The 26333-nt window shown below is 40.7% G+C and overlaps 1 protein-coding gene across 12 annotated transcripts in view; it reads right to left on the bottom strand.

Moving 5' to 3' along the window:
* AAK1 (AP2 associated kinase 1) overlaps positions 1 to 26333 on the bottom strand; it is a 167191-nt gene that overhangs the window by 107456 nt on the left and 33402 nt on the right. The gene's annotated exons all lie outside the window — the stretch shown is intronic.

Raw genomic sequence — 26333 nt, 5'->3', positions numbered from 1 at the left:
GCTAGTGTCAGTCACATGCATGCTCACAAGTAAGCAGAGAAGAGTGTTCCGCAAACAAGGCAAGAAAACAGAACAGAGGCTTGGAAGAAGCTGTGATCGAAGACTATGAGACTCCAAGGGGAGAAAGACAGACAGAAGAGCCACCTGACAACTTTCCAATACTCACAAAATCCAGCTTCACTTCCTGCTGTTGGGTTCTGGAAGGTTCCCCTGTATTTATCTAATAAATTCCTTTTTACTTAATCTAATTTGAATTAAATTTCTGTTCCTTGCACCTGATTACCCTTGTACCAATTATGTTTATAGAATACATGAGCTCTGATACCATCTAAGTTTTAATAATTTTAACCATTACAGGCTGCTTGAACAGAAAGTATCCAGAACAGAGTGTTAAAACAGAGTATTAAAAATTACACTTGGAGAGTGAGAATTTTTAAGGACTAAATTTACATTAAAATAGAACCTGCATTAACATACAAAGATCTATGGAAAAAAGTGGTCAAAAATCTATTTGAGAAAGGACAGTAACAGGGACATGGCCTGCACTGTAACCTTTCTTGGGCTCACAGATCAGGGTTAGGGAGTGCGGGAGACAAGATCCCCAGCACTCAGAGCATACATTACCTGGGGATGCCGGGAAGATGGTTTTTACCTGGAGTTATCAGAGAGCAATCATAAAAAAGAGGATTTAGCCCTAGAATGGGAGGAAACACACAGGGTGGAGTCTTTCATATCAAGTGGAAAAAGAGCTCAGACATAGACCTGGGGAGGTCTGTCAAGAAGGTAAGTCTCGAAAAGGACCAGAACCACACCAGTACTGACTGATGCACTAAATTACATGTGGGGAAAACATTCTCTGCCTTTGGTGTAAAACCAGGGTCAGGACTAGGACGAGTGGAGTAAGGTACTTGCCATAAGCACAAAAGGACAAAGTCAGTATTATTGATTTTTCCTTTTGACTCAGGCTGCAGTACGGCTGGGCACAGCACTGTTAAACTGATCTTGTCTTTACTCTAAATTCTGATATTTTGTTTACCATGGTTTCTTGTATTTACTTTTATTTCTTAAATAGTGCATAAAAATTTTATTTATGTTGATTACCGAGTTTTTGGGTGCCCTCTAAATTCTACACTTGAGGTGAGTGCCTCACTCTAGTCCTGGCCTATGTGAATCTGTTGTCTGCACAGAAAAGAAATCCGCTCAGGCACCAGCATCCATGTTGTCCTTCCGTTCTGTTCCCCGCAAGACCTGAGAGGTCAAGACATTCCTGGGGGTGGTGAGGGGGGACGGACAGAGGAAGTAGGGGCTGGGAAACAGGAAGAGAAACGGAATTGTGGAGTCAGTTTCTGGCTCTCAGTGGCAACTACAGTGATGCAGTAAAGCTCCAGGGATGGCCTACTCCCAAGCCCTCTTGGGCACAGCTGAGATCAGACTTGACTCAGGCACCAAACAACCATAAAGAAACCAAACTTCTCTGAACCAGAGACCAAGCATTAACAGACCAGACACCAAATGAGTATAAGTTCATCAACTAAATTCATAATAAAGGTGTACCAACCAAACAGAACAGAGAAATACAGGTTAGGGAGAAAAGTGGGTCTTCCAATAATGAGAGTCATGGGGGCCTCAATAAAGGGTTGAAGAGAGTCAGTGCAGAGCAGCCAGAAGCCTAGGAAAAAATATTTGAAGCTTAATTAGGAAAGTGCTCACTGACTCAGGAGCCAGGACAGAGAAAGCAAGATGTTACAGGGTTCAGGAGGTTTATGCCAAACGAGGAAGGGAAGTAGATCTGAAGAACGGAGGATCCCACCCAACCTGGAAGTAAGAGGAGAACAATTCTACCCAAGAATCCAGTGCTATGTTAAGGCTACACCTCAAATAAAGTTGAGGAGAGGGAAAGGAAAGAGAGCTGAGTATTCCCTCAGCTGTACCAGCAAGCAGTCTGAGTCAGGCAGTCATAACTTCTGGTAGGAACGTCAGCTGGCATGCGCCTGGAAAGCAACATGGAAATACATACAAAAAGGCAAATAGATCTTTTGACTCAAAAATTTCACTTCTGGGAATCTATCTTAAGGAAATAATCTGAAATATTCATGAAATGTGTACAAAAATGCTCAAGACAAAAAAATTATGAGCATGAAAAACAGAAATTACTTAAATGTCCAATAAGAAAAGATTTGGTTAAAAAAATTGAAGTTTGTTCATATAAAAGAACATTAGCTAGCCATCAAAATATTTAACATTTTAATATGTTAAAATGCACACAATATATTAAATAAAAAGAAGATACAAAGCTAGTTTAGTATGAATATAACTATGTAAAAACGCATATGTGTAGCAAAAACACTAGAAGAAAATACAACAAAATGCTGTGACTGAAACATGCAAAAAAATTACTATGACTGAGCTACCCGTGGATGATGGGATTATAGATGACTACTTTCTTCCTTATCTTTTTCCCTATTTTCCAAATTTTCTATAATAACCATATATTAATCTTTCTTAAATTATAAAAAAAATTCTTTTGGTTGTTTGTTTTTAAAGAAAAACCTGCCCCTCTGGACCTGGGGAGGCATGTTAAAAAGGACCAGGAGCACAGCAGCACCGACCAATGCACTGAATTACAGGTAGAGAAAACTTCCTCCACCTTTGGTGTAAAACCAGGGCTGGGACTAGGGCGAGGGGAGTGAGGCATTGCCTGGGGCACAAAATTTAAGGAAGTGCCAGGGCCGGCCCCATGGCCTAGTGGTTAAGTGCAGCATGGTTCGCTTTGGCAGGCCGGGTTCAGTTCCCAGTTGAGGACCTACACCACTCATCCACAGCCATGCTGTGGTGGTGACCCACATACAAAATAGAGGAAGACTGGCGTGGATATCCGCTCAGGGCAAATCTTCCTCAGCAAAAAAAATAATAATAACAAAAAAAATAAGGGAGTGCCAAAAAACTCAGTAATGGCGATAAATAATATTTTAATGTATTTTTTAAATGAAAATAAATGCAAAAAATCTACAACGAGCAAATTCAAATTTTTAAATACAGACAGGATCGGTATCAATTTTTCCTTTTTCCTCAGGCTCCCATATGGTTGGGCACAGCACTGTTACTGATCCTGTATTTATTTAAAATGCTGATATTTTGTTCATTATAGATTTTTTTGCATTAATTTCTTTCTATGCTTGCTGTAATCCTGACTGGATAATTTCCTGGGAAATTTTTCCACCCCTCCACTGTGGTCAGGGCATTCAGGTGCACCAGTGCCTGCCTAGTCTGATGGCAGAACTAAGCAGGAACAAAAGAAGAATGATGACGGCCTTGAGAGGGGAGTAATCTGGTCTAGAGAGCCCCATGCACTCTCCCAGGTTCCCCCATACCACAGCTCTAGCCCAATCTCTCTCTCCAGTGACTTTCTGGGATTAAAATAGAAAAATCCTTTCCATTCAGAAAATACACAATATACAATGACTAACATCCCCACCAACCATACAAGGAGTATTAGTCCTTAACAGAATACTATTTTAAAATATTTGTATGTTGACAATTATGCTTGAGTTTAATGGTGGTATAAACACATGATACACAAATAAACATTCAAAAAGCAAATGAGTGACAGTGAGCTATAACAATTAACTCAATTAACCATGCTTATGACAAGTTTATCAAGGCCTGGGTCCACTTGGTGACAGGCATAGACACATATGCCTGGAAAATAATGGCCTCTAGAGCTCGAGAGCTAAGTCAATGATCACAGAAGCATCAACACCCTGGAAAGCAGTCTGAAAAATTGCTCTAGTAATAACACAAATATAATGTGAACATAAGGAGAAAGAATACACATACAAAACATAACGTTCCATGGCTTTAAGGCCACGTGGCCTATTCTCCACCAGACCTTCACATCTTCCAGCTACTTTATAGCACATCTGTTTAGGACACATCCAAAAATAGCACTACTGAGATTCAGCTCTGCGCCAAGCACTTTCACATGCATCATCTAATTGCATCCTCATGACAATCCTGTGAGGCAAGTGTTATTATGCCCGTCTATCCGATGGGGAACCACAGGTTCACTCCGTAAGCAGCAGAACCCCAATAACCTGGGCACGTGCCCAGTGCCCTGGATCTATGCCTCGGAGGCTCATTTCCTAAAGCCCACCTACAAAACTTGCTTCCAGAGCCTCCTCCAGCATATTCTACTGTGATTTTCTCATCAAATTACCCATCATCCATTCAGAGACTCAAGTCCCATTTTACTGACAAGGGAAGTGAGACACAGCAAAGCAAAGAATTCACTCAGCTTTCCATTATCTGACCTCTGGCACCACGCACTTACGAGTGGACCACTGTGGGGTCCTGAGGCATCAGGCTGCTCTGTAGAATTGACTCTCCCACTATGAGGGAGAAATGGTGCCCTAACACTCCTGCTATAGGGTTCCATTCGAGGTAAAACCCCCGCACCCCAGGACAGGCAGAGATGAGTGACAATATGGGAGAGTGCCAAGTAACCACTGGTGCATTGGTTTTCAGCACATCTTCTACCTTTAGGCACAGTGCAGGAGATCATTTCCCAGACCTGCCTGCAGAAGCAGTCCGTGGGAGGGATTTCAGCTACAAAGCTTGAGTTATATTCCTTCCTTCCTGGCCCTAACCCCTCTTCTCTTGCCCTTTGCACTCGCCCTAATAGCAGGGAGCAGGGTGCAATCTACACTGTGCCAGAATGGAGGCCAGGCACTGGCAAGAGACCTTTCCTTATGCCTACCACATTTGTTTCCACAGGAGGCATAAGGGACCCAGACCAAGCAGCAGCACATTTCAATGGGGGCTAGGATTTTAGGTCGGGGAGGCAGTGGGGATGGTGGAGACGGTATTTTTATCCTTAAACTGGAATTCTTTTCACCATCTTTGGGTATCTCTTTCACCTTCATCTTCACTAAGGCACCTTGGGGAATTCAGGCTCCCAGGTAATGGGGTCTCAGTTGGAAGAGAAGGCCTGTGCTGGGGAGGAGGGAGGAGTAGAACTCACTGCACTTCCCTCCCACTCCCAGGGCTCTAAGGGAACACAGCCTTACCTCTCAGCTTTCAGGCAGTAATAAATTACGGCAAGTCAAGGGGTTTGGATGAAGTGAAAAATGGTTAGCATCAGACAAAATCAGACCACACACACATCCCAGTAGGGCTATGTTAGTAAGAGTCTGTGATGGGGGAGTAGGAACCATTTTCAGCGAAATTTTGAACAGAAAAATGCCTTTGGGCTTTTCTCTGAATGCTGAATATTAAGAGATGCTGACTAGTCTGAGCCTGCTTCATTGCAATTAGTGATTCAATCCTAAGGAAACCTGCGAGTCCAATGTTGGCCCAGACAAAAGTTCAAATGCAATGAGATCCTGTTCCTGGGTGCACCACCTTCCCCTCAACTCCCACTGATCTATACAGCACAGCTACCCACCTTTGCTTCTAAAATTACTCTCAGGGTCAAAAGCATCGTTTAAAAAATCTCAACACTGAAAGGGGCCTCAACTCCTTCCTTTCCACCACTCAGGCTACCAATGGTTCTCAAGTCCTGAAAGGTCCTGAATCCACCAAGTGTCCCTCAACTTTCACACCCCTCCCTCTTCTAAGTTCCCTATGTCAGCCCCATTCTTGCCTCCCTCCCTCCTCCTGTGTCCGGAGCCCATCACTCCCCGACTAAGGACTTCACTCTAGAAATTATCCCTCCTCTCTTGTATTACAATTGCTCCTCTTTATTTTCTCTCTCCCACCAGTATTTGAACATGCTCCAAGTCTCTCTGGTCCCAAAAAGAAAAAAGAGAAAAAACAAAAAAACCTCTTTAGCCCTTTCTTGATCCAACTAGCTACCATCTCTTTCCCCTGTTTCACAAGCAGACTTTTTTTTTTTTTTCCAGGGGAAGATTTGCCCTGAGCAAACATCTGTTGCCAGTCTTCCTCTTTTTTTTTTCCCTCCCCAAAGCCCCAGTGCATGGTTGTGTATCCTAGTTGTAAATCCTTCTAGTTCTTCTATGTGAGCCGCTGCCACAGCATGGCAACTGACAGACAGATGGTACGGTTCTGCAACTGGGAAGCGAATCTGGGCCACCGAAGCAGTGAGAGTGCTGAACTTTATGACTACGCCATCAGGGCTGGCCCCACAATTAGACATTTTTAATTGCTTATATTTCTCTCTCTCCACATTCTACTTCCCAGTCATTCAGAAACCTCTTGTAATTTGGTTTCTCCCCTCTCCAAGGCCCTCTCTGTGGCTCTATCCAGTACACTACTTTTCAGATGCTATCTCACATGATAGCCATGTAGCACTTTTCATGGTGACACTCTCAAATCAAGAACTCTTCCCTTTGGGCTTCCAAAGGAAAGGATATTACATGCTCAGTTTTTCTCCTATATCTCTGTCTACTTCTTGATCACCTTTAGAGTTCCTCATCCTTTTCCTGTTCTTTAAATGCTAGTGTTTCTTCAGGGTTCAGCCCTGAGTCATCTCTGTTTGCTCTATAAATGCTCCCTGAGCTAGTTCACCCATTAAGCATTTAAGTATCCTTTAATTACATTCATAATATTGACAACTCTTCTCAGAGGTCCAGACCCACATATTCGACTTTCTCAATTAACCTGCTAGACATTCCCACTTGTAATGTTCACACGCACTCCAAACTCAACATGTTTAAAACTGAAATCAAGCCCCATATGTCCTCTCCATACCTCCCCAGTCTCCTTTCCTGTGTTTCCTATTACTGCAGATATGACCACCATCTACCCATTTCCTATCTTCAACAACTCCCTCTCTCCAACATCCAACTAATTACCAGAGCTTACTGATTTTTCTCTCTCTCTCTCAAATCTGCTTACTTCTTCCCATACTCATTGCCATTGCCTTATTTCAGATCCTCCTCCTTTTTCTCCTGAAATACTACAATGTCTTAGTGTACTCCTAGAATAGAAAGCTTCGGGGTGTCTGCCTAACTCCCTGATTCTCCTTTCTCTGGACATTCCCTTTCCCCTACCAGTCATGTTTGACTAAATAATACCCTCACCCTCATCCTTGCCAGAGCTGATGGGACCAGTAAGGACATCAGACTCAAGCTTGGGCCAATCAGATTCTCTTCCTCAGAAAAGTGGAATTTGGTATAAGCCTGTAGTGAAAGTAGGAGCTGTACAGGAACCATATAGATCCACATGGATGAATGAACAGAGAAAGCTCCCTTGCAGAGAGAAAGAGAAGACCAAGGCAGGAGCAGAAAAAAAGCAGAGATACAAGAGAGAGACTCTCAAGAGGCTTCTTGTTCCTAATCTCAGATCTCTCCCAGGGATCAGAAGCACTCCCGCTCCCAGGTTCCATGAGAGACCCCCCTACTTTATCTTTTTAACATTTTCCCTTTTGTATCTCAGCTAGTTTAGGTAACAATTACATGCCTTCAGAAAGTCTTGACTAACACATTTGGATCAACTCACTTCTCACTGGATCTCAGCTTCCCCATCTGTAAAACCAGAAGACTAAATCAGAAGAACTCTATGAAGGCAGTATTAACACACTACAGTTTTCAGGCAGCGAATGTGTTATTTCCATATTCAGTCTATGTGCAAAATGATGGTCACCACCTGCCCAAGGACTGCCAAATGTATATTTTAGGATTGTGTTTTTTAATAATCAAGTTTTTAAAAGATGCTGAGTTAAAAAACAAATTAATAAAAAGAATCTATTTTTAACTCAAAGAAAGTGTTTTTTATATGTCAATTTTCAACCCATTTACCATAAACATAATTTTTAAATTACTTTCTTATTTAAAGCCCTGAATTAAAACATTTCTCTGCAATTTAGTAGATCTCATTTGGCACTCTGCAGGTGGGCCAGTCCATTTCAAATGCACAGTTTCTGAACATATTTAGAGAATGCTTTTCACTATTCATCCTTATATTACTGCAGAAAAAAAATAGATTCACTTTACAACGCCCCACTGAACGTAGTCACCAAGTGTTTAAAAACACAAAAAAAACCTTTTGTCCTTGCAAAAGGCTCCAAATAATAATAAGCCACTTATTAAGTATCCAATATACAAAGTCCATATTACATCACTGATAAAGTACTTGGTAAATAGCTAAATGCTGATAAAGAGTCTGATTCAGTAGGCCTGGGTGGGGCCCTGGGATCTATTGTTTAAAAAAGCCTCCCAGGCAATACAGACCTTTTGCCAGTTTGGGGAACCACTGCCCAGGATCAGGGGCATTTAAGGTCTTTTTGAAGTAAAGAGTAAAAACTGCAGTATACCGAGAACACTTAGAATAGAATCAGAGTATCTCTTTATATTAACAATCTCTGTGTGCGACTAAATGAACTAAACCCTACCAGCGGTTTAGGGGTGGGAGAGGTGGTAAGGAAGTTCGATCGTGCTGGCTATCTTTGCCTAGGGAAGGAAGCTAATGACTTTGCAAGCTCCTCTCCTCCTGAAAAGATCTGCCACTGGGGAAAAGAAAATATACCATAATCCACATTTTAAATGGGTATTCAAGACCCTACAGAAAAACCTCTTTGCCAGATGTCTGCTCAAGCTCAAGCGTGAATGCGAGGAAAGTCTGGAAAAAGAGAAAGGCTATCCCAAGATTGTTTCAGAAACAGGGTTCAACCAGAAGTGGTAGGCAAAGGGAAGAGAAGAGGCAGCCTCCATGTGGAAATAAAACTTTCTGTTCCAAAGTCGTTGCAAACTCACAGAAAAAGAATGCTGATGTCTAGCACCTTCAAACTCTTCCCTGCTGCTCTGAGGACTCTGCGGGAAGTTAAGACACCAGTGAGAGCCCCACATAATGCCCAAAGGGTTATGTCCATGGACTGTATAATTACACACTCACCGTAATCATATGCCACTGCCACTGCCACAGAACTCTGGGCAACATTTCAAATAAATCTCCATGTGAGAGATACCAAGGGGCAACAGAAAGAACAACGGGCCAGGAGTCAGGAGATCTAGGGTTCTGGTCCAAGTTCTGCAAATGACAAGCTATGACCTTGAGCAAGTCACTACACTTCTCTGGGCCTCATTTCCTTATATGTAAAATATAAGGGTGGCACTAGATTAAAGGGACAGAAAAATCTCTGACCTTCGGAGCTGAGTATCTGCCACATTTTGGTGATTCTTTAGGAATATGAAGCACACCAAACAACCTCCTAAATTCTATGCAGGAAAATCTGGGGCCGGCCCCGTGGCTTAGCGGTTAAGTGTGCGGGCTCCGCTGCTGGCGGCCCGGGTTCGGATCCCGGGCGCGCACCGACGCACCGCTTCTCCGGCCATGCTGAGGCTGAATCCCACATACAGCAACTAGAAGGATGTGCAGCTATGACATACAACTATCTACTGGGGCTTTGGGGGGAAAAAATAAATAAATAAAAACTTTAAAAAAAAAAATCTGAATGATCAATTCTTTAAAAGACAGCATTGCTTTCATACTGGAGGGTGAGGGATGGGCAGTAGAAGAAAATAAATTAAAAGAAGCTCTCTGACAGGTGGGAGTAAGGGTAGGAATCTGCAAAACATTACTTCCTTTGGGATGTTTCCTCTTTACTCTTCCAATCACTTGCTGATTTTCCTGATACAGGCACATTTTTAAAACCTGAAGGCAAAGAGATTTTCTGTTAAAAATTCTCCTAAAGCGTGTAAAAAGTTTGATATTTTCCCTGAAAGTCACTCCCCGTACGTCTAGTGTACAAGCAGTGTGTCAGCATCCTCCTGGGTCTCAGCCTCACAGCTCACAGCCTAAAGACTCCTTTCCAGCCTGAGCACAATACTGTAGCAGGTCACACTACCCAAAAACACACTCCCTTCACTTGCCACTCCTGATATCCATACGATTTCTTCATCTGATTCTTGGCCCTGAGTTCCTTCAGAGGCAACTCATCAGGCACCCTGAGCATAGCAGTTTGTGTTTCAATTCTACGTTGACTTAGTCCCACTATTTCAAGACCCTGGATTTAATGTTTTCATCCGTAGCACAAAACACTCACTAAAAAAACAAAGTGGAATTTTCATTCTTTCTTCTCAATGGAGAAAAATGTCTCAGTTGGTTCTCTAGGTAGGCTTGGGGCCTCTGGCCGTAATCTGACAGCCAACTTCACCTGACCACCCCTCCCCTAATACATGGAGCCTCTTCTACAGAATAATTAACCTTCTGCCACTGCTCTCTAGGCTAATGGGTACCATCCGCTTAGGAGCCCTCCAAGGCTGCTTCATCTCCCTCCCTCACAACCTACCCACCTCCTTCAAGAAAGGCACTAGAGTTTCTACTGTTGTTTACCTATCACACAATGCTCCCTTAACAATCTAGCACCCTCCTTGAAAAACACAATCAGGGAATCCTAACCAGGCAGGCATGACTCCTAAGCAGATGGCAGGCCTCATAATTAGGTCATTACATAATACCGCTTCTCTAACCAGCTTCTCTACACTCGGAGACCTCGCATTGATGAGCTTTACGCTGCGGTTACTTTAATTATAATTCACTCTTGAGAACACGGTAATACCATGTTTTGAAAAAAGAAAAGGAAAAGGGTGAGCACTGTGGGAGAAGTAAGAGTCAGGGGTTGACTTAGCTTCAGTTTTGAGTATCCAGACTTGTATGAGTAACTTTCTCTCTCGGTGCCCTGGTTTCCCAACCTGTCATATAGATTCATGCCAATCCCCAATTGCACTGGTTCCATTACGAGACTCTCATATAAATGTTATATCACGTGATTCGATTTCTATTTGTATGGGTAGTCTACAGTTTGTATTTTTATGGATATTGTATGGATGTTGTATTTGTATTTGTATCGACAGTCTACAGTTTGCAAAAGTCATTCACACATGTTCTCATTTCCTCATTACAATAAACTTGAATTATTTTGTAGACTCAAAAACTGAGGCCCAGATAAGTGTTACCTAACAAAGAGGGTATATAAAAATTCAAGCTATAACTTAAGATTAAAAGAAAAGACTATTCTATTAAAAGGAGAGATTAGTGATCTCCAACTGGCAAAATATGTAATGGGAAATATTTATGAGCTGGAGATCCATCCTTCCATACCACTTCTGGATCCCCGAGGACATCAGCTTAGCATTTATGCTTTGGTCACCCTGAGTTTTCCAAGTTCTGATACTGGCCTGGACGGTGCCTGTGTTGGCCCCTGGTCCAATGGGCTGGCCTAAGGGTTTGGTGCCTGCCCTCACCGCAATTCTCAGACTGCAATACCTAATGCCATCCTCTCTAGGGTCCTGTCCCAAGTCCTATATCGCTCCTGGATTGTTAAATCAAAGTCTTGATTTCTAAAACCTACTGTAGATATGAGAAATTCAACTTAAGAGTCACTTATCCAAAAAGTAGATTTGGATTAGATCAAAAGCTTTACATATGATGTGGCATGCGGTACGAGGAAAAGAGCATGACCTTTGGGTCAGAAGGCTCTATGGTTGGATTTCTAGCAACAAAACTTACTTTTGTAATCTCAAGAAAGTTACTTAACTTCTGTAAGCCTCAGTTATTATTTATATTTTGCAGATGTGGAAACTTTCCCCCCCAAGGCTATTGAAAAGTATTAAAGAAAAAAATGTATGAAAAAGGGCCTAGCACAGTGCTGGGCACACACACTGCCCTCCTCTTTCCCTCCCTGGTGACTGGAGGGGAGCGCTCCCTGCCCTCTGCTGCATTCACCGCCCTGAAGGATCTGGGAAAAACTCCAAAAAACATGCAGCCCACAAAAACACTGTAGGATGAATCAGAGGACTATGAACTAATTAGAAAGCACAGCAAAGAGATGGGGGTGACCACCAGTAGTGCAGGTTTTGCCCAAGCACTGCATTTCTAAAATAATCACTGCGCAGCTTTTCAGGCCTTTTCCAGGTGAGACACTTAAAAATGAACTGAGAACAAAGCCGTCAACGGAAAAGCTGTGGGCCTGTGAAGCTACGGGAAAGTGGGTGGTTGAATACCAGGCCAGTAATGAGGCAGAAAGGCAGGCAGGAGACTTCTGGAATGGGGAAGCCACGGGCTTTGGAGGCCACTTACCACAGTGTTAACAGGAACCATTTACACAGCTTGGGGGATCTCAAAGAGAGCCTGGCAATGATAATATTCAAAAGGGTTTATAACACCAATGAAGCCAGGAAACCTGGGTTCCAGGTGTGGCTTTGCATTAACCAACTACATGGACTTTAGCTAAAAATTTTTCAAAGGCTGGGAAAGTATTTTTTCTTTGCATTTTCTGAATCACCTAGAATAACAAATAGTCAATGCTGGGAAGTGCTGGACTGAATGAAGGAATATTTGGCCTCTGAGCTCTCTGGGCCTCAGTCTCCTCTCACAAGAGGGTTGGAAATATTATCTCTAGGGGCCACTCCAGGGCTCACATCCATTCCATTGTCCTCTATACACAGACAGTTTCTCAATCCTAACAGCACATCAGAATCATCTCGGAAGTCCCAGCCCCGCATCCAGAACCCACTGAGATTCAGAATCTTCAGGGTGGTGCGTATGTTTTTGCTTTTTCCTTTAATCTCCACAGATGATCCTAATAGACAGCTGGTGTTGAGAACTAATGCAGCATGCTTTCAAATGCAGCAATCTTTACGAAACGAGGGAACGGAAGCTGAGTCCTTCCATAGCTCCTGCCTTTCTGGCAAAACCAGAGGCGTTCATTTTCTAAATCCTGCCTGCCTCATTCTAAGGAGCAAGGCTTTGGAGTTAGATCCAGGTTCAAATCCCAGTGCGAACACTCCGTAGTAACATGACCCCAGCTTATTTATTAAATGAGGAACTATGAGCTCCACTGAGGTGTTATGAAGATTACATGAGATAGCATCATAAAGCATCTAGGACACCTCTAACCACAGAAGCAGTCAACAAACGTCCGTCCCCATCTCCCCTTACCCCCTCCTTCCTAAGTAATGTCTCTTAGGTGGGTGTCTGATATTACTCGCAGCCTTCAGTAAAACTCTGGCTATATGAACTTTTGCTGATACAAAATTTGCTCCTTTTTCAGTATTTGTCATGAGCATCAGCTTCTCCATCCCTTATATTAAGAGCGAAGACTAAACCCATCGTCGTCTTAACTAATAACTCTCTATATGTTATAATGGTTTTTTGTCAGCAACAAATGGCTTCAGATGATGCAAGTATCCAGAAATCCTATCCTCCGAACGGTCAAAGCCTGGGTACCTGTGGCATCCAGGTGGATATGAAACCATCCCTGGTGGTGAGTGGTGTAATTTTGTGACTCCTCAGTTCTGACATTTGTTTTTTTTTTTTTTTTTTTTTTTTAAAGATTTTATTTATTTATTTTTTCCCCCAAAGCCCCAGTAGATAGTTGTGTGTCATAGCTGCACATCCTTCTAGTTGCTGTATGTGGGACGCGGCCTCAGCATGGCCGGAGAAGCAGCGTGCTGGTGGGAGCCCGGGATCCGAACTCGGGTCGCCAGCAGCGGAGCGCGCTCACTTAACCACCAAGCCACGGGGCCGGCCCCTGACATTTGTTTTATACTTGCTAACACGGCTACAAGCCTTTTTTTCCACGCAGGTTTTAATGATGCTTCCACTAAACAGGCTGGTTTTATTGAGTCCTACATTATTTCTTTTTACCAAATGGCACATCTGATCTGTGGATCAAGGTTTACTACTGTTAGGACTATCCCAGTACATTATGTGGGAGAATACTTTATAAAGAGCTCAATCTGGATTCTCCAATAAATGAAAGAACTGCTACCAAAAAGGCAGCCTCTCATTTTCAAAAGCACTTCCGCTGCTTTTTAGATGTCTTTTAGAAAAGGTGGAATCAGTCTTGAGAGAAACATATAAACAATATGATCATATGGTATGCATGAAGTCAGTCTTCTTTCGTAGCCTAATCACAAAGCCATCACTAGTGTCATCTGGGGTTAAGGGTCAGAGTACAGATGAGAAACTGGGGTTTTCACTGAATTCCCTGGTCAAAGTGGGGGGCACAGACGCGTCAGATTGAACAGGAGTTGAATAGTCTTAAGATCAGGTAACAAGTTAACACTAGGCAGAGACATGTCAAAATCAGGAAATAAACCACATAGAGCCCAGATAAGCAGTAGATAACATGCTGGAAAAAGTGGAAAATACAATTATTGAACTCTGAAATGGACTAGTGGTCAAGCACTGAGGTACAAAGTCAAGACCCAGAAAGATCAAAAGGAAAAGGAGACCCAGGAGTTGTGGACAGAATAAATGCAATATTCCAACTAAAAGAAGGTAAAGGAGTATTGGGTCTGAGAAGCTAAGGTAAGTGTCCTTCAAAGCAGAGAGCAATCAATCCCTCGGTATGACCTGCCTCAAGCGTTCACGTACAGGTAACAGAGCACCTGGACCAGGTAGTTCAGGCACAGGGAAGTTAGCAGCTCCTGGCTTGTTTCAATGTAGCTTCCATTTTATCTCCACAGAAGAAAGCCAAGCAATATGATTAAAAGAAAACATGGTCCAACTGGTTCTGATAAAATAATCTACAGAAGCTAGCTCTGCCATGCCAGGGGAATAAGTCAAAAATCTCCATATGATTCTGCTCAATGAATGGGACAATCAACAACGGACGTCAGACATGCAGACAAGCTGGGAGCTACATTCCTCATTCTAGGAGCTGAGCTAAAAACAAGGCTCCATCCTCTTACACCAGCAGAGTCATTCTCTGCAGTTTCCATGCTGGACAAGGCATAATAACTTCCTGGTCACTTCAGTGCACACTGGAGCATGTCCCTAAAACACCCAGTTTTAGCTGGTATTATCACAAAGCTCTATCAGTAGCAGCAGAAATGCTAAGGATTAAAGCAGAGGACAGTGGGGACTCTGGTCAGCAAAGGTGCCTGAGAACAGAAAATAGCACACCTTCCAAGAAGGCTATACAGAGAAACTGTTGTATGATCAGAGTCTGTATACCCACCCCCAGACTGCTATTCCGCAGTGCCTGTCCTTCCTGGAGGACAGAGCCAGGGCAGGAGTGATTCAGCATAAGCCATCCCACTAACCTTGTACACAGCCTACTTAACATAGCAGGCTTAGATGTCTCAATACTTTACTGGCAACACTAAGATTCTGCACATTGCAAACATAATAGCAAATCAAAAACAGTTTTTAGGTTTGCACAATTTCTCTAGTTAGGAATCCTAATACGTAACGGGTACTAGCCTTGGCTTAACCACCTATTAACAGGATAACACTGGAAAAGTCTCAACTTCTCTAGAGCTCCATTTTCACAGTTGTAAAATGAGAATAATTATATCTATCCTAACAATCTTAAAGTTCATAGGAAGATCAAATGAGATAAAGCATAAAAGGGATTTAATATAGTATAAAAATGTAATGTCCCTTCCAATCCCCACTCCTACCTCCCTGAAAAACCATTTCAACAATTTTGTTGAAGAGATAAGACATGAAACAATGAGAAAAAAATATAAGACTATGGAAAGACAAATGTCAGCTGGAATTGGTAAGGAAACTTCTTGGGACAAATTTAACTTTGGTTGAATTCTGAAGGACTGCTAAGATTTGGAAAGGCTAATCCATTTTGTTCATCCAAATTTTACAGAGCATTTACTTAAACTATAGTTAGAATATTTACAGTAAGAAGTTAACATTACAAATATCACTGCAATTTTATTACTCTCAATGACTTTGAGAAATAGGTAGATTTCAGGCATAAGGTGGATAAAGGACTCAATTCAAAAGGTCATAGCAGCAAAGCAAAAAATGAAGTCCAATTCAGCACCCTATGTTACCTGGCTCAATTAGGGCATGAAAAAACTGGAAACCAATCAAAACTAGTAAGGTCTACTGATCATCCACAGCGCCACTTTGATCCCACATAAGCGATTTTGCTGTGTGCCACCAAGGTATAGAAGTATCATTGCTACAACTCACAGTGAACCACGGCAGGAGAAATAAGACCACGTTTAAGGAAGAAGTCTCTGTAAATGACTTATAAATCACAGAAAGTGATTTATATAACCAAGAGGGTTAGAGCGGTTCTATATTTCAAACCACAATGACCACAGACAGTGTAATGGAACTTAAATAGGAAAGTTGGGGCAAGATGTCCTCAAGGGATCTGCTGACAATTTTCCTAACATTTTATTAATAACTCCCAGTTACCCTCTCCTGGTTCTCTTATTCCACAGAGGGGTCAATAAGATAAGGTGGGGAAGTGAGGCAGAGGAACCAAGTGACTTGCGGAATCCACAAACTGCAAGAAAAGGAAGACTACTACTACAAATTCTCAGTTTCTCCAATCTCTAGACTAGAACACAATTCTCAGGAAATGGGCCACCAGGGTATTCCACCAGCCGATGAACTGGTCTCGTGTCCTGCCAGTGTTTCTTATTGGGTACTGCCTAAACTCACTTCAAGATCTATCACACCACTGCTTTTCAAAGGAGGGCAATTTTGGCCACCAGAGGGGACATTTGGTGATGTCTGGGAACACTTTCGGATGTCACAACTGGAGGAGAGGAGGGAAGGACCTACTGTCATCAAATGGGTAGAGACCAGGAAAGCTGCTAACTTCCTACAATGCACAGGACAGCACCCCACAGCAAAAGATTATCCAGCCCTAAATGTCAATATTGTCGAGGTTGAGAAACCCTGCTCTAGGCAATGATCTATCACATATATATCCCAGGATCACATAAAGGCATACCTGTTAACTCATAAATGTTGACAATGACTATGACAGGCAAGTGGTAACTATTTATAAGAACTGAACATATACCTTTTTAAAAAATCTATCAGAGAATTTCTACAACGTGTAACATAAATAAGTGTATTAAAGTGCTTTTAAGGATTGTATGCACTTCTGAACATGTCATGGGGACAGACTTGACAGAATTTGCTTATTCTTCCAAGTTTGTACTTAATCACAGATAGCCTATGCATAGCTCTCTCAAGAGTTGGAACGCTGGGTTCATTAAGTGGTGTGTATGAAAACAAATTTGGTGAATTGTTTACAAAGAAAAACATAAACAAATAAATTGTGACATTATTTGATTAATAATGGGCATACAGACAATTAACTAATAACTTAGTAACAGTTCATTTACACTACATCACTGAAGAATGAGATGTTTTGAGTTTTTCAGCTAACCCTTTCAAAGAATGCCAACATATTTTGATTTTAATTATCTTGATGAAATTCTTTTTCAAATATATTAAACCTATTTTGGAAATTTAAGCCAATGATGTTCAGCCAGCAGACAAAATGAAGAGAGAAATATGAAAATGTTCAGACCAAATTTTTATTATTACTTACAGATGATGTAATTGTCTACTTGGAAAACTCAAGACAATTAGCTAAAAAATAAGTAATAAAAGTTCAGTAAAAAAGCTAGTTATAAAATCAACATGCAAAAATCTATAGCTTTTCAAAGTTAAAAGGCTGACAATCCAAGAGCTTGGCAAGACAAGAGCAACAAAACCTTTCATACATTGCTGGCAGGAATTTAAAAATGTACAACTTTATAAGAAACTATTTTTCCAAAGTTAAACATACACTTACCATACGAACCAGCAATTCCACTCTTAGAGAAGTGAAATAAATATCCACACACAGACTTACACAAGAATGTTAATAGCCAAAACTGGAAAAATTCAAGTGTCCTTCAAAAGATGAATGGATAAACAAATTGTAGAATATCTATACAATGGAATACTACGCAGAAAAAAGGTATGAACCACCTTCATGCTGATACAACCAACATGAATGAATCACAAAAACATCCTGTTGTATAAAAGCAGCCACAGAGAAAAAAAAGTACATACTAAACATGCCACTTAAAATGTAGAGATTGTCAGAATGCATAAAAAACAAAGATCCATCTATACGTTGCCTATAAGAAAAACACTTGCAAGATACAAATAGATTAAAGTAAAAGGATGGAAAAAAGATATACCATGCTAACACTAATCAAAAGAAGGTTGGAGTGACTATATTAATATCAGACAAAGTAGATTTCAGAGCAAAAACTATTACAGGATCATTTCATAATGATAAAGGGATCAATTCATCAAGAGGACATACCATTCTTTTGTTTTTTTTTTTGTGAGGAAGATCAGCCCTGAGCTAACATCCATGCCAATCCTCCTCTTTTTGCTGAGGAAGACCGGCCCTGAGCTAACATCTATTGCCAATCCTCCTCCTTTTTTCCCCCAAAGCCCCAGTAGATAGTTGTATGCTATAGCTGCACATCCTTCTAGTTGCTGTATGTGGGAAGCCGCCTAGCATGGCCTGACAAGTGGTGCGTCGGTGCACGCCCGGGATCCGAACCCGGGCCACCAGTAGCACAGCACGGGCACTTAACTGCTAAGCCACGGGGCCGGCCCCAGGACATACCATTCTTAAATGTCTACACACCTAATAACAGAGCTTCAAAATACATGAAGCAAAAACTGATAGTACTACAAGGAGAAACAGACAAATCCACAATAATAGTCGAAGATTTTAATATCCCTCTCTCCATAATTGATAGAACAAGTAAACAGAAAATCAATAAGGATATAGAAGACTTGAACAAAACTAACAATCAACTTGACCTAATTGACATTTATAGAACATGCCACTATATTCTTTTCAAGTGCCCTCAGAAGACCAAGAGAAACCATATTCTAGGCCATAAAACAATTCTCAATAAATTTAAAAGGATTTAAATAAAAGCATGTTCTCTGACTATAATGACCTTAAATGGAACTAAATTAGAAATCAGTATCAGAAAGATCTCTGGGGAAATGCTCAAATATTTAGAAACAAAATAAAACACTTCTAAATAACCTATGGGTCAAACACAAAATCAAAAGGGAAATTAGAAAGTATTTTGAACTGAATGAAAATGAAAACATAACATGCTGCTCTCCATAGGCTACTTTCGGTTTTGGGTGAAATTATTCTAAATTTCATCTAGAAAAAAAAGATGTATTGGAATACTGGAACAGTCAAGATGGGGTGGGGGTGGAAATGAGGCAATGTGGGGGAAGCAGATCCTACCAGACATTAAAATTTAAAAGCATACAATTTAGATACAAAATTATAAAATGTAATTGTTACAACAACAGACAGAAAAATGCAAAGACCTCAAGAACATGTAAGAATTTAATATATACTGGAATTATCCATTAGAACTTGTTGGGTCTGCTAACTAGTCATTTGGGGAAAAAATTCAAGTCAATTCCCTCTATCATCCAAATACCAAAATAAACTCTAGATTGACTAACTAGGGGTCACAAAATCAAATGTCTATAGGCATCACGTAGGTAAAATAAAATGTTCAAATTGAAATATGCTAAATATGTATAAGACAATTGGGAGTTCTGAGGATTGAGGCAAATTAGAAGAGACACGCCTTTCCTAAAAGGTATTTAAAGTCCAACTTCAAAAAACACTATACTGGAGGGCGGGCCCCGTGGCTTAGCAGTTAAGTGCGCGCGCTCCGCTGCTGGTGGCCCAGGTTCGGATCCCGGGCGCGCACCGACACACTGCTTGTCCAGCCATGCTGAGGCCGCATCCCACATACAGCAACTAGAAGGATGTGCAGCTATGACATACAACTATCTACTGGGGCTTTGGGGGAAAAAAATAAAATAAATAAAAATAAAAATAAATACATAAATAAAAAATTAAAAAAAAAAAAAAAACACTATACTGGAGAAAAAAACAATTAAAAGAAACTCACCTCTTCCAGCAGGTGGAATGCAGCCTAGTAGATAAAAATGTGTTCAAGTTCTGATTTAAATGTTAAAACTATAAAACTACTAAAAGAAAATTAAGGTAATACTATACCCTGAGCTAGAGAAGGTTTTCTACAAACATAATATGAAAGGAGTAACCAAAAATTTTATTGATTTCCCCTCACTAAAATTTGAAACTTCTGTGTGGCAAACAAAATCCACAAAAAAGTTAAAAACTACAAAAAAAATTTTAACATAAAAAAGTTACACAAAAGTCAGTACAATCCTATCCTGAGACTCACCCATTTAGGTTATAAGAATTATTCAACACCTCTTCAAATTATTAGGCATTTCTTCTCATTAGTGAGGACTGATTTGGATCCTATACTCTCCATGAACAGGTGTCTTAAGAGTTACCATGCTTGTACATTGAATAATTAATGTGTTAAGTTCTTCTCTTAAAGAACCAATAGTTTGCTAGTTTATAAACTGTAATAATCTCATGCAGCACATTCCCAAAAATGCATTTTCTCATCGACTTCTTCAGCTTTTACTGCTCTGTTTGCATTTATTTTTTGCATTAAAGATTTAATTACATAAACATTGATTTTAAAAAACTATAACATCAAATACTGGCAGGAACACAGTGAAAGGGGCACTTAAATATGGCGACAGAAGTGCAATTTGACAATACACATCAGAAGGCTTTATAAAGTACATATCCATTAATCCAACAATTCTCCTGGAACTTTATCCTGATGAAATGTGGAGGCATGTTTATTTAAACATGCTTTATGCAGTTTTTTTTTTTTTTAAGATTTTATTTATTTATTTTTTTCCCCCAAAGCCCCAGTAGATACTTGTATGTCATAGCTGCACATCCTTCTAGTTGCTGTATGTGGGACGTGGCCTCAGCATGGCCGGAGAAGCGGTGCGTCGGTGCACGCCCCGGATCCGAACCGGGGCCACCAGCAGCGGAGCGCGCGCACTTAACTGCTAAGCCATAGGGCCGGCCCTATGCAGTATTAATAACCAAAACTGGAAACCTAAATATCCAATAATAGGGAATTGATTAACTAGAGTATGGTATATCCATGCATCCTCAAAAATGAACATCTACACTCATATACGGGAAAATGTTCACACTATATTGCTGAGTAAAAAAAAAAAGCAGGCTTCACAATGTGAATACAGTTAATACTACTGAACTGTACACTTAAAAACAGTTAAGAGGGCAGGCCGGCCCCGTGGCTTAGTGGTTAAGTACGTGCGCTCCGCTGCTGGCGGCCTGGGGTTCAGATCCCGGGCGCGCACCGACACACTGCTTCTCCGGCCATGCTGAGGCCACGTCCCACGTACAGCAAATAGAAGGATGTGCAGCTATGACATACAACTATCTACTGGGGCTTTGGGGGGAAAAAAATAAATTAAAAACAGTTAAGAGGGTAAAGTTCATATTATGTGTTTTCTACCACAATTTTTAAAATTAAAAAAAAGAAAAAAACAGGTTTCATGTTCTCACAAATTTGTCATAAATATATACCATATAAATATGATATATACAGCATATATATGTATTATATATGTGTTATATATGTATTATATATGATGTATATATGTATAATATATATATAATATAGAAATATATTACATATTATTATACATTATATTTCTATTTATACATAGGAAAAGGCTAAAGAGCTAAATATTAATACGCTGAGAGTAGTTAAATCTATGGGTGATAAGACACGGGAACATATCTTGGGACATATCTTGATGTTCCCAAATTGTATACTGGATAAAATTCCACCTTTTATCGTTAACTGGAGAAATCACTACAAACATTAATTACTTGTTCTGTACTCAACACTGGGATGCCCTCAGAAGCTGCTGGGGTGTGCAATGCTACTTCCCTCACTTGTTAAGTAGCTCCAGATTGCAATGCTTTTAACTCTTCTGTCAGCTTTTATGCTTTTGTCTTTTACTCAGTGGCTCCTGTCATTTCTCATTACCATCAGGATGGTGTCTTTCTCCATTTTAATTTATTGCTTTTAATTTAGTGTAAACTAAAAGTGTAAGAACTCATTAATAAAAAAAGAGAAAGAATAAAAAGACTGAGGGAGGGTATTTAGAGTCTCTCCTAAGGTACACATTAGAGTGGGCTTCTGTGAGAGAGTTCTGTCACCCAAAAATTTTCTTTGGGAAAGGGAGGCAGCGAAGTGGTACATTTCTAAATTCGAGTCTGTTTTAGCACAGCCATTCAACTGTTCTCCACCACGACACGCATGCCCAATGACATTCACAAATAAGACATATGCCGCTGGACATTCAGGGGCTCACGAAGCGCTAGCTCAAGTGGGAGCATTCTGTAGGCTACGAGCAACTCCTAAAGGTAAGAGCTATACCTCCACACCATTCTTTGGCACTCAAGAAAAGTCAAAATTTGAGGGAAAATCAGGTTATTGTGGGGATAACCTTGAATTTATTCACGTATTTATATGTGAATGTATTTCAAAATAAATAATTTAAAATTCAGTGTTTTATATTTAACAACGTGATAGAGGCATGTGGTGACACCACAGCTGAGAGCTATCTTCAAGATCACAGCTATCAGGAATGTGACTGTTGAATAAATGGGACATTACCATGTCCAATTACTATCATATCTCACTTCATTGATGTCTCATGAATAGAAGTCACCAGCTTTCCCCAAAAGGATCCTGGTGAATTCAGAAACTTAGAAATGCTGAGAAACTGTACTCTAAAAAAGGGCAAGGTAACTTGTTCAATAACGGAGGGGAGGGGAGAGTAGCTTCCTGGTACCAATATTGACACAAAGAGACCAATTTTCTTTATTTCAACTTTCCATCTAACCTCTAGTTCAACTTTTTTAAAAAGCAGGAAGGCCAGGGACCAGAAGCAGAGACATGGCTATTACCAATGTCTGTCAATTAGCATAAAGACAGCTAGCATGTGGCTTACCTAATGTTCCTTCCTGGAACTAGAAGTCAGCCAAAGATTCCCACTACTCTGCCTCACCACCCTATCCTCCGCTTCCGGCTGAGCCATATACTGGAAAGGATGGCTTCCGAGCCTTGTATAGAGCCTACACATTCTTACCTGTGTGCCTTTTCTCACAACATCCCTACCCATCTACCATTCAAGGCTCATTTTGCCCAAAAAAATCTTCCTTGATTATTTATTACTTCACTCATGTGTCCTTTCTTTAACTTCTATAGCATCTAATTGTAAGAACTGGCAATTAATTACATACTGCTTGGTATGTTAAAAATTTCTTCATATTATACATAGTTCTGGACTCTAACATATTAAACACTGGCTTCTGTGACTCATATAACAACTACAGCCTTAGACAGCACAGGATATGTAACTGTGGCTCAGTAGACAATTGTCTGATTAGATGGGCCTAGTAGCCAGAGGCAATGCTTGTTCACAAGTGATTCAACACAGAGGCACTTTACTCTGAACTTCAACTGAGAGCATCTTAATCAGAAGCAAAGACAAGGGTTCAAAGGGTCAAAGACAGAACAGAGCCATAAGCCAAAGGCCCAAAGGGCACTTGTGACCAAAATAAACTGGATGGATCTTAGGAGCCCAAAGGTTACAGGCTACAGCCAATCACTATTCTCAAGAGTGTGACTAGGGCTGGCCCCGTGGCTTAGCGGTTAAGTGCTCGCGCTCCGCTGCTGGCGGCCCGGGTTCGGATCCTGGGCGCGCACCGACGCACCACTTCTCTGGCTATGCTGAGGCCGCGTCCCACATACAGCAACTAGAAGGATGTGCAGCTGTGACATACAACTATCTACTGGGGCTTTGGGGGGAAAAAGATAAATAAATAAAATCTTTAAAAAAAAAAAAAAAAAAAACAAAAAAAAAAAACAAAAAAAAAACAAAAAAAAAAAAAAAAAAAGAGTGTGACTAAAGTTAAATTAACATATGTAAAGACAAAACTCAAAGACCACAAGTAGTGGTTAAAAAAAAAAACAAAAAACGTGGCTGATCTGCCTAATAGATGGAATGCCTCACTTTCTCTGGGCTTCACCTTAGCTCCAAGGGAAGCAAAAGTCTGTACTCCCTTTGAGCATCCTTGCTTTGTTACCTCAAAAGATATGATGCATGCTAAAATTACTGAGTGAAAATTCGATGAGGAATAGGATATTTACTTAGTCTCAAAGTATTATCTCATCAAATACTTATTAATTACAAAGTAAAAGATAGTAACTTTACAGTGGAGAAGCTTGGCAGATACCATTTAACCAAGTTAATCACCAGTGACAGGACAAATAGACATTACGTGCCTCTTGATAAAATGCACTGAGAAGGACACAGTATCAGTGTGGTATTCCAGCAAAAACCATATGACCTAATCATAGGAAACATCAGACACATCAAATAAAGGGACATCCTACAAAAAGGAACTGGTTTATACTTTTTAAAAATGTCAAGGTCATCAGGCTGGCCTTGTGGCATAGCAGTTAGGTGTGCACACTCCGTTTCAGCAGCCCGGGGTCCGCAGGTTCAGATCCTGGGCGTGGACTGATGTACCAATTGTCAAGCCATGCTGTGGCGGTATCCCATATAAAGTAGAGGAAGATGGGCAAAGATGTTAGCCCAGGGCCAATCTTCCTCAGGAGGAAAAAAAAAAAAAACAGAGGAGCGGGCCGGCCCCGTGGCTTGGCGGTTAAGTGTGCACGCTCCGCTGCTGGCGGCCCGGGTTCAGATCCTGGACGCGCATCGACGTGCCGCTTCTCCGGCCATGTCCCACATGCAGCAACTAGAGGGATGTGCAGCTATGACATACAGCTATCTACTGGGGCTTTGGGGGGGAAAATAAATAAATAAATAAAATCTTAAAAAAAAAAAGAGGAGGATCGGCATCAGATGTTAGCTCAGGGCTAATCTTCCTCACAAAAATAAAATTTAAAAAAAGTCAAGATCACGAAAAACAAAGCAAGATTAAGGAGTTGTTCCAGATTAAAGGAGATTTAAGAGACATGACGAGCTAATACAATGTTTGATCCCGGATGAGATTCTGGACTAGGGGGAAACGATTTTCTTTTGCTATAAAGGACATTGGTGGAACAACTGGTAAAATTGAATAATTACATAACAGTATTGTATCACTTAATCCCCTGATTTTGACAACTATACAGAGGTTTGTTTTTTTCTTTAAGGAAATACACATTGAAGTACTTAAGGGTAAAGGAACCTTATATTTGTAACTGTCAAATGGTTCAGAAAAACATACATGTATATAGATAGAGAAGATGAAAAGCAAATGAACCAAAATGTCAGCCTTTGGTGAATCTGGGTGAAGGGTATATGGGAATTTTTGTACTATTTTTGAACTGTTTCTATAACTCTGAATTATTTCAAAATTTTAAATTTAATAAAAAAAAAAAAAAGACAAGATGAGTTAAAGACTGAGCCTTCCAAGGCTGGCCCCATGGTATAGTGGTTAAAGTTCAGCACGCTCCACTTTGTTGGCCCACGTTCGGATCCCGGGCACGGACCTACACGACTCATCAGCCATGCTGTGGTGGTGACCCACATACAAAATAGAGGAAGACTGTCACAAGTGTTAGCTCAGGACTAATCTTCCTCAAGCAAAAAGAGGGGAAGATTGGCAACAGATGTTAGCTCAGGACGAATCTTCCTCAGCAAATAAATAAATAAATAAAGACTGAGCCTTCTGACCACAGAGACCCAGGGTTCCAAGACTGGCCTTTCTCCTTTGATGTGGGCTGCAATGATGAACTGGACAATGATGAGCATGGACTTTGGAGCTATGCAGATCTGGGTTCTAATCACTGTGCCTCGCACAAACTAAGCTCACAATAAATGATGGTATTTATTATTTCAAATTAAAAAAAAATAAATGGAAGGCTTCCACATATATTTTATGGGAACAAGTAAGCAACTTCATGGAGCAAGAAAGTACAGCCCTAATACCAAAACTCTGGTATTCAACACAGGAAAAAAGAAAACTACAGTTTATCCCATTTATGAATAAAGATGCAGAGATACTGAATAAAATACCAGCAAATTGAATCTGGCAATATATTAAAAGAATAACAGACTATGGCAAAATCAAGTCAGTTCAGAAAGGTAAGGATGGATGGATGAATATCAAGAAATCATCACCATCATCATCATCATCATCATCATCATCATCATCACCATCATCATCTGCTTTTAGGGACTACAAAGTGTAAAAAGCATATTATTCAGAGTATACTTGTGTTTAAATTCTCTGGTGTTTCGGGGGTTGGCGGTAGTTTTTCAGAACTCAGACAACAGACAACATCATTCAAGTAATGGACAGAAGAGGAAGCGAGCAGGGAAGTGGGAGCCCCATTTACTGATGTTATTCTCTATCTGTGGCCAGAAAATAAGGCATTTTCCAACGATGAAGGGCACAGAACAGGAAGCACATCCGCTCCCAATTCCAAATAACTAGCCCTGCAAAAGGTAAAGAGCTTTCTGAAACCAGGCAAGTTAAAGAGTCTGATCTCATCCCTTAAGAATAACCAGAGCTCAAGGTTACAGTAACCCAACTCCCCAGTATCATTTTGACCAACTTCATAAAAACAAAAGCTGCCTTTGATGCACTTCAGTGC

This window comes from Ceratotherium simum, chromosome 11 (assembly GCF_057802395.1).
Source record: "Ceratotherium simum simum isolate JZ-2026a chromosome 11, ASM5780239v1, whole genome shotgun sequence".
NCBI lineage: Eukaryota > Metazoa > Chordata > Mammalia > Perissodactyla > Rhinocerotidae > Ceratotherium > Ceratotherium simum.
The sequence above is the reverse complement of the archived record's forward strand: the minus strand, read 5'-3'. Positions and strand labels throughout refer to the sequence as shown.